Source organism: Bos javanicus, chromosome 2 (genome assembly GCF_032452875.1).
Source record: "Bos javanicus breed banteng chromosome 2, ARS-OSU_banteng_1.0, whole genome shotgun sequence".
In the NCBI taxonomy this organism is placed as follows: domain Eukaryota; kingdom Metazoa; phylum Chordata; class Mammalia; order Artiodactyla; family Bovidae; genus Bos; species Bos javanicus.
In genome coordinates, this window is record NC_083869.1 from 4,678,185 (window position 1) to 4,686,709 (window position 8,525).

Consider the following 8,525-nt stretch of genomic DNA (forward strand, 5'->3'; position numbering starts at 1 on the left):
GTGATCGTTCACAGCCTTCCAACCGTGAGAGACACGGGAAGCCTAAAACATTCTAAAAATATAGAGCCTTTTAGAGTTAAAAACTATTAGAGTGGTGCTGGTGTAAGATTTCATTGTTGAGCCAATGCTTGCTACCAGGTTCCCATATCCCTTATCCATTGTGCACCTGGGAGTGCATTAGTTAATGTAGTTGGAATATAAGAAAAACAAGCAGCAGCCTTGGAATTAACCACATCAGACCTTTGAGCTAATTGGTTCTTTCTTTGTTGTGCCCTCACTGCACCTTTGCTCCGTGAGAATGTAACTCTGTTTAGCACTTTCTGAGGTTGACATAGATTAGAAATATAAAGAAAAAACACTTTAAGGGAAAATAAGTTTTCTGGTTGAGCAGCCTTTATCAAAAAAGGGTCATAAAATGTCCACAGGACTCCAAGGCCAGAAGATAATGTACACAACATTGTTTATGGGAAAGGTATGCAGAAAAAGTCCTGGTTTTGATAAAGACAAAACAGATGTAATGTTTGGGCTGACTCTGCATGACTTTGCATCTTTCATTTCCTTCTATGTACAAGTCAAGGTATAAAAGTTTCTTTTGAAAATAAAGTTATGGGCCTCGCTCACCAAAGCTTGGTCTCCCCGTGTCATTCCTTCTTTCCTTTTCTTTCTTTCTCTCTCTGTTCTTCTTTCAGGATGACTCCTTGGAGCACAGGGGCTCTCTGAGTTCACTTTTTTGCCTGGGTTTCTAAGACCCAATTGGGAAGGCGCCTTGCTTCTTCACCAGGGAGGGGACGTCCTGCATCCTCACCCCACCGAGAGGGCGCCTGTGGCCTCCGTGAACAGAGCAAGTTCCGTGCCAGGAGCTTTATTTGCTTTCTGTGTAAACCAAGGAAGATCAAGCCTCTTTCTCTTCCCTTTTACTTTCCTTATCGCCGACGCCGTAATCCCGAGCGTACCCCTGGATCCTGCTGGGGATGGACCCCGGCACCTTGTCAAAAAAAGAAAACCCCCTTGCCATTTCCTGCATCATGAATCTCTTTAGTTCTTCAGTTACTTCTCCTTTGTCCTTACTCTGGGCCTCCAATTCCATCAGGTTGTCAAGGCATGTTCACGTATTTGAAAGTCATAACTTGAAGGTTCATATGTAGGGGATTTACTGTATAGCAAATATCTTGGGTGCTCCCAGAAGTGAAGGTGAGTGGCATAAGTAGTCATGGGCTCAGAGGGAAAGAAAGTCAGCACTAGAGATGGGCTTTAGTGGTAGAGAGACGGAATTGAGTCCAGTAGGGAACTCTGTGGGACTTCCCCGGTGGCTCAGCAGTAAAGAATCTGCCTGCCGTGCAGGAGCCACAGAAGACCTGGGTTCGATCCCTGGGTTGGGAAGTTCCCCTGGAGGAGGACATGGCAACCCACTCCAGTAATCTTGCCTGGAGAATCCCATGGACAGAGGAGTCTTGTGGGTTACAGTGCATAGGGTTGCAAAGAGTTGGACACAATTGAAGTGATTTAGCATGCACACATGCAGCAAACTCTGCAGCTATAGTGGGCAGACACCAGCACTTAAAGGCTTCTAATGAGGACACAGAGGCCCGACTGGTGAAGTCACTTGCCAAGGCCACACAGGTAGCTCCAGGGAGCAGTGTGAAGGCCAGGGAGACAACAGTCTCAATTACTATGGTCCTTTCTGAATGGACCCTGTTCTCTAAGGAAGCTGGCATTCCTCCAGGTCCTTCTTTCAGTTATGCAGTGATGTTTGTGGATAATAGGGTCCAGAAGAGCGTGCTGCTGGATCTCAACAAGGAAATCATGGATGAACTGGGTGTGACTGTGGTGGGCGACACCATCGCTATCCTCTAGCACGCCAAGGTGGTACACTGCTAGGATGTGTGCAAAGTTGCCACCAAGTTGATGCCCTGTAGCCCCAATCCCCTCCCAGGTGAAATTCACTGAGGCACCTGTAGGAATTCTTTTCCATTATAGGTTATTATGAGATATTGAGTATAGCTCCCTGTGCTATACGGTAGATCCCTGTTGGTTGTCCACTCCGTGTATGGTGGTGTGTCTGTTTTAATCCCAAGCTCCTAGTTTACTGGGCCCCCTTTCCCCTTTGGTGGCCAGGGGTTTGTTTTCTATGTTTGTGGATATGTTTTTGTTTTGTGAATGGATTCATTTGTTATCCTTTTTTTTTGGATTCCACATACAAATGAAATCATGTTTGTCTTTGGCTTGCTTCACTTAATGCGATAATCTCTAGGTCCATCCATGTTGCTGAAAACACAGAGTCTTATTTCTCAAAAAACAAAACAAGTATCTTAAGTACAGAAAAAGCTCTCTATCCGGAGCTGATTCTCACTTTTTCTAGTAGAGAAATTGGCAGAGTATGTTATGGTCACTTATTTGTGGACTATACTCATCTGTTAAACAGGTGAGTTTTTCAGGAGCTAAATGGTTTGTAATCAAAATATTTTTGATTTTGCTGGACCTTGAGGGCATCATGCTGAGTGAAATAAGTCAGACAGAGAAGGACAAATACCACATGATCTCAGTTATATGTGGAATCTAAAAAACCAAGCTCACAGAAACAGAACAGATGTGTGATTGCCAGAGGTAGGGGGTCAGGAGTGGGGGAAATGGGTGAAGTTGAGCAAAAGGTACAAGCTTCCAGTTATAAGTCCTGGGGGTATAATGTATAGCATGATGACTGGAGTTAAAAATATTGTATTATATATTTGAAAGTTGCTATTAGAGGGGCTTCCCTGGTGGCTCAGATGGTAGAGAATCTGCCTGCAAATGCAGGAGACCCGGTTCCATCCCCAGGTTGGATCTTCCCGGCATGGCAACCCACTCCAGTGTTCTTGCCTGGAGAATCCCATGGACAGAGGAGCCTGGCAGGCTACATAGGGTCCACTGGGTCGCAAAGAGTCAGACGTGACTGAAGTGACTTACCACATACACAAGAGAGGAGACCTTAAAAGTCCTCTTCACTGGAAAAAAAATTGTAACTATGTGAGGTGAGGGATGTTAATTAAACTTATTGTGGTGGTCATTTTGTTATATTATGTTATACACCATCAGTTCAGTTCAGTTAAGTCACTCAGTCGTGTCCAGCTCTTTGTGACCCCATGGACTGCAGCACACCAGGCCTCCCTGTCCATCACCAACTTCGGGAGCTTACTCAAACTCATGTCCATTGAGTTGGTGATGCCATAAACTAATACAAAATTTCGTGTCAATTATATCTCAATAAAACTAGAGAAATACATGAAACTTACTTTTTTTTTTTCTTTACTTAAAGTAAAAATTAGATGCTTGAGTAAACAGACACAAAAGAGGTGACCATTTATGCTTCCCTTCCTTACGGAGCATTTAAGAACTGAACTTGCCTCCTTACTCAGGTCAGTGTACTTTAGCATGGACAGAGGTCTGCCAAACGCCCTCCTCTTCTCTGTGTGGACAGGCGAACTCAGAGTGTGCAGGCCTGCTAACCCCTGGACAGACTGTGTCAACCAACTTTGGCTACACTCAGGGCTCCTGAAAACTCCCTAGCAGGGTCCCAGTACCGCCTGGAGCCGGTCTGACACACAGTCCCTTTTTACTGCAAACTCACAGCTGGGGAAACCACACAGTTGGCATTTCAGTATCACGTGAAGGAGCTCACAGTTGGATATGCCTCTATGAAGTAGAAAAACCGTTATCAATGTATCCTTCTTGGTGGGAAAAAATGAGCTAGTTTTAATAATAATAATATCTTGCTTTTCTATATAAGACAAGATACAGAGGTCTCTGCCTTTACCAGAGGCAGTTCTTGGTAAAAAATGTTCTTTTCAGCAGCTAGTCAGAACTCACATTCTCCAATAACTTACTCCTGTCAGTTATAAATTTTCAATAAGCAGGTGCTTTTCAAAACATTTAATGATCTAGAAGCTAGGCTGATGACCTGGATGTTGTCAGGCAGTAACTCTGTAATTGCCAGATCATAGTGAGGTCCTGGGGAGATAGGCATGCTCAAGGTCACTTATGGAAATATTTCAGTATTTTAGTAACTAGTATGGTCCCGGGGTTATCTCAGCTGAATCTCTCCTTTCTATGTCTCTCTCACACACACCTACCCATGGATGTCTTGTAACTCCCAGGTTTATTTGCATTTGAAACAGAGAAGGGGCGAAGGCAGACTGCCCTTGAGCCCAGGTGTTTGTGGCTAGATGCTAAGTGTTTTATATATCTTATCGAAACTTCAGCACAACCCTTGGGGAATTTTTAAAAACACTCCAGGGCATGCCCTTATACTTTAATGCTCACTAATGCTCTTAGTCAAGTGGGCCTTAGAAAGCATCACTACGAACAAAGCTAGTGGAGGTGATGGAATTCCAGTTGAGCTATTTCAAATTCTGAAAGATGATGCTGTGAAAGTGCTGCACTCAATATGCCAGCAAATTTGGAAAACTCAGCAGTGGCCACAGGACTGGAAAAGGTCAGTTTTCATTCCAATCCCAAAGAAAGGCAATGCCAAAGAATGCTCAAACTACCACACAATTGCACTCATCTCACATGCTAGTAAAGAAATGCTCAAACATTCTCCAAGACAGGCTTCAGCAATATGTGAACCATGAACTTCCTGATGTTCAAGCTGGTTTTAGAAAAGGCAGAGGAACCAGAGATCAAATTGCCAACATCCGCTGGATCATGGAAAAAGCAAGAGAGTTCCAGAAAAACATCTATTTCTGCTTTATTGACTATGCCAAAGCCTTTGACTGTGTGGATCACAATAAACTGTGGAAAATTCTGAAAGAGATGGGAATACCAGGCCACCTGATCTGCCTCTTAAGAAACCTGTATGCAGGTCAGGAAGCAACAGTTAGAACTGGAAATGGAACAACAGACTGGTTCCAAATAGGAAAAGGAGTACGTCAAGGCTGTATATTGTCACCCTGCTTATTTAACTTATATGCAGAGTACATCATGAGAAACGCTGGACTGGAAGAAGCACAAGCTGGAATCAAGACTGCTGGGAGAAATATCAATAACCTCAGATATGCAGATGCCACCACCCTTATGGCAGAAAGTGAAGAGGAACTCAAAAGCTTCTTGATGAAAGTGAAAGTGGAGAGTGAAAAAGTTGGCTTAAAGCTCAACATTCAGAAAACAAAGATCATGGCATCTGGTCCCATCACTTCATGGGAAATAGATGTGGAAACAGTGGAAACAATGAGAGTCTTTATTTTGAGGGGCTCCAAAATCACTGCAGATGGTGACTGCAGCCATGAAATTAAAAGTCGCTTACTCCTTGGAAGGAAAGTTATGACCAACCTAGATAGCATATTCAAAAGCAGAGACATTACTTTGCCAACAAAGGTTCATCTAGTCAAGGTTATGGTTTTTCCTGTGGTCGTGTATGGATGTGAGAGGATCAGCCCTGGGTGTTCTTTGGAAGGAATGATGCTAAAGCTGAAACTCCAGTACTTTGGCCACCTCATGCGAAGAGTTGACTCATTGGAAAAGACTCTGATGCTGGGAGGGATTGGGGGCAGGAGGAGAAGGGGATTACAGAGGATGAGATGGTTGGATGGCATCACTGACTCGATGGACATGAGTCTGAGTGAACTCCGGGAGTTGCTGACGGACAAGGAGGCCTGGCGTGCTGCGCTTCATGGAGTCACAAAGAGTCGGACATGACTGAGCGACTCAACTGAACTGAATGCTCTTATAGCCTTCTCCATATCTGATCATTCATTCATTCAACATATTTTATTGAGCACCCACCAAATAGACTTGGATTCAAAAAGGCGAGCTAGATGAGAAGGTTCCAGTGCTCCTGGAGTCTATGTTCTAGTGGGGAGAAAGGAACAAGAAAAGCAGTGAAGCAGATTAGCCTGAGAAGAGTACCAGATTAGATATGGTTCTTGGGGCTGGCCTCTTTAAAGAGTTGCAATTTGAGCTGCCAAGATAATGAAATCTAGCGGGGGAGAAAGAGTTCCAGATAAGGAGAGAGGATGCAAAGTGGAAAGGCATGGGGTGGGGACAGGGGTGTGGGCGCAGAGAAAACAGACTGGCGCTTCAACAACTAGGGCAAAACCAGCAGGAACCGAGGTGGCAGCAAGGGGTCTGGATTTTATACTCTGTGCGTTGGGAAGCCATTTGGAGGCTTCAAGTAAGGGGGACACAAGCTGTGGTTTGTGTCTGAAACAGGTCATTCTGGCTGCAGTGTAGACAATGGATTGGAGTTGGGAGGAAGAAGAAACTAAGATGGAAAAGGAGAGAAGGGAGAACAGTTAGGAGGCAACCACAATAGTCCAAGCAAACACGGCCTGGACTAGAGCAGAGGTCAACGCGCTTTCTGTAGAGGAGCAGAGAATACTTCAGTCATTGTGGGTTACATATGATCATCACCCCAGATTCTTTGTCTTTTTCCTTAATCCTTTAAAAATGTAAAGCTCTTCTCAACTAGATACAGGCACACTCTGCCTATATCTGGACTAGAATGACAGCAGTGGAGAGGAAATGTGGTCAGGTTTACAATTTGTTTTGAACATTCCATGAGAGCATTTCATTTCACCAAAGAAGAAACTGAAACTCAGAAAACTCAATATTATGCAAGCAGTAAATCACAAAGATAAGATGTAAATTCCAGAAGCTATTTGAATCCAGGACTATGTGACCCAAGGGATTTCTGGTGATAGAAAATATTCATGACACAAATGGTATGAGGCTTGTGTATGTCCAAAGGGCAAACCCTGGGCTGGGGATTGAATTTGCCAAGTGCTCCTTAAATTCTCTAACAGGCATTAGAGGAAAAAACAGAGGCAGTGCAGGCCAACATCAGTTCACCATGTGGCAGAACCAGGACTCTGACCCAGGCCTGTTGACCTGGGGTCCAGTGTTCTTGCTTTATAAGCCAAACCTGGAGTTGTGTATACAGTATTCTAAATGCAAATTTTAATTTTCTCTAAACATCAGAACTGAGTATTCAAAGACATTATATGCATTGTCTTCTTTGGTCTTTAATTCAGGCACATAGTTTGTTCCGTTTCTGATTTGTTGTTGTGGTTGCTGTGTTGAAAAGCCTTGCTTTCTTGGCCTCTCAGAAAAATATTGGGATTTCCCTGGCAGTCTAGTGATTAAGATTCCACGCTCCCAATGCAGGGGGCATGAATTCGATTCCTGGCCAGGAAACTAAGATCCCATGTGCCATACAACATTATCTAGAACTCTGCATTATCTAGAGGGATCTCTAGAAATAACCTAATTTAATCCAGTGGGAGGTGATATATGAAGCTGTGTTTAGATGTTTAAAAAACATACAAGTATGGCAATTGCAGCATTAGTTGTACTAGCAAAAGATTAAAAGTAACGCAAGTGCCATCAGTGGTTCCAGTGGTCATGTATAGATGTGAGAGTCAGACTGTGAAGAAAGCTGAGCGCCGAAGAATTGATGCTTTTGAACTGTGGTGTTGGAGAAGACTCTTGAGGGTCCCTTGGACTGCAAGGAGATCCAACCAGTCCATTCAAAAAGAGATCAGCCCTGGGTGTTCTTTGGAAGGGATGATGCTATAGCTGAAACTCCAGTACTTTGGCCACCTCATGCAAAGAGTTGACTCATTGGAAAAGACTCTGATGCTGGGAGGGATTGGGGGCAGGAGGAGAAGGGGACAACAGAGGATGAGATGGCTGGATGGCATCACCGACTCGATGCACATGAGTTTGGGTGAACTCCAGGAGTTGGTGATGGACAGGGGAGGCCTGGTGTGCTGCAATTCACGGGGTAGCAAAGAGTCAGACACGACTAAGTAACTGAACTGAACTAAGACTAAGAAAAGTGCCAAGACATGTTGCCACAAAAGGAGCAAGATAAGAAACGTTGTATCACATCCTTCTTGCGTAGGAAAAAATAATGTCTATATACTATTTCCATATATTATGTAATACACAGGATGGAAGGGGACAGAGTACAGCCTTTAAAAGAAGGACATAGATGATACAACAAAAACTGGTTAGAACCAACTAGAGGGTACTTCCCTGGTGGCCCAGTGATTGAGAATCTGACTTGCAATGCAGGGGACACCGGTTTGACCCCCGGTTGGGGAACTGAGATCCCACATGCTGCAGAGCAAGTAAGCCTGCACGCCACAACTAGAGAGCCCACATGCTGCAACCACAGAAGGCGTGCGCTGCAGCTGCAGAGTTTGCTCCATAAAGAAATATCCCACATGACACAGCAAAGTTCCTTCGTGCCACAACTAAGACCTGATGCAGCCAAAAGAAAAAAATTAAAAACAAAAAAACAACTAGGCCCAACATGGTGGAAGACCTGACTTCCAGTAGACATGGAGCCTCATTATGTGCTCATTGTAATACATCAGCTAAACGACACACCCGCAGAGCTCCCCCATGAGCTCTGAGGTCATGAAAGGCCAAAGGTGGGTGGTGGCACAATTCCTGGAAATCCTCGACCCTTCCCCCAAATAACTGGAATAATCATCCCACTTGTTAGCCTATGATATTACCCAGCCCATAATTCTAACCACCCCAGA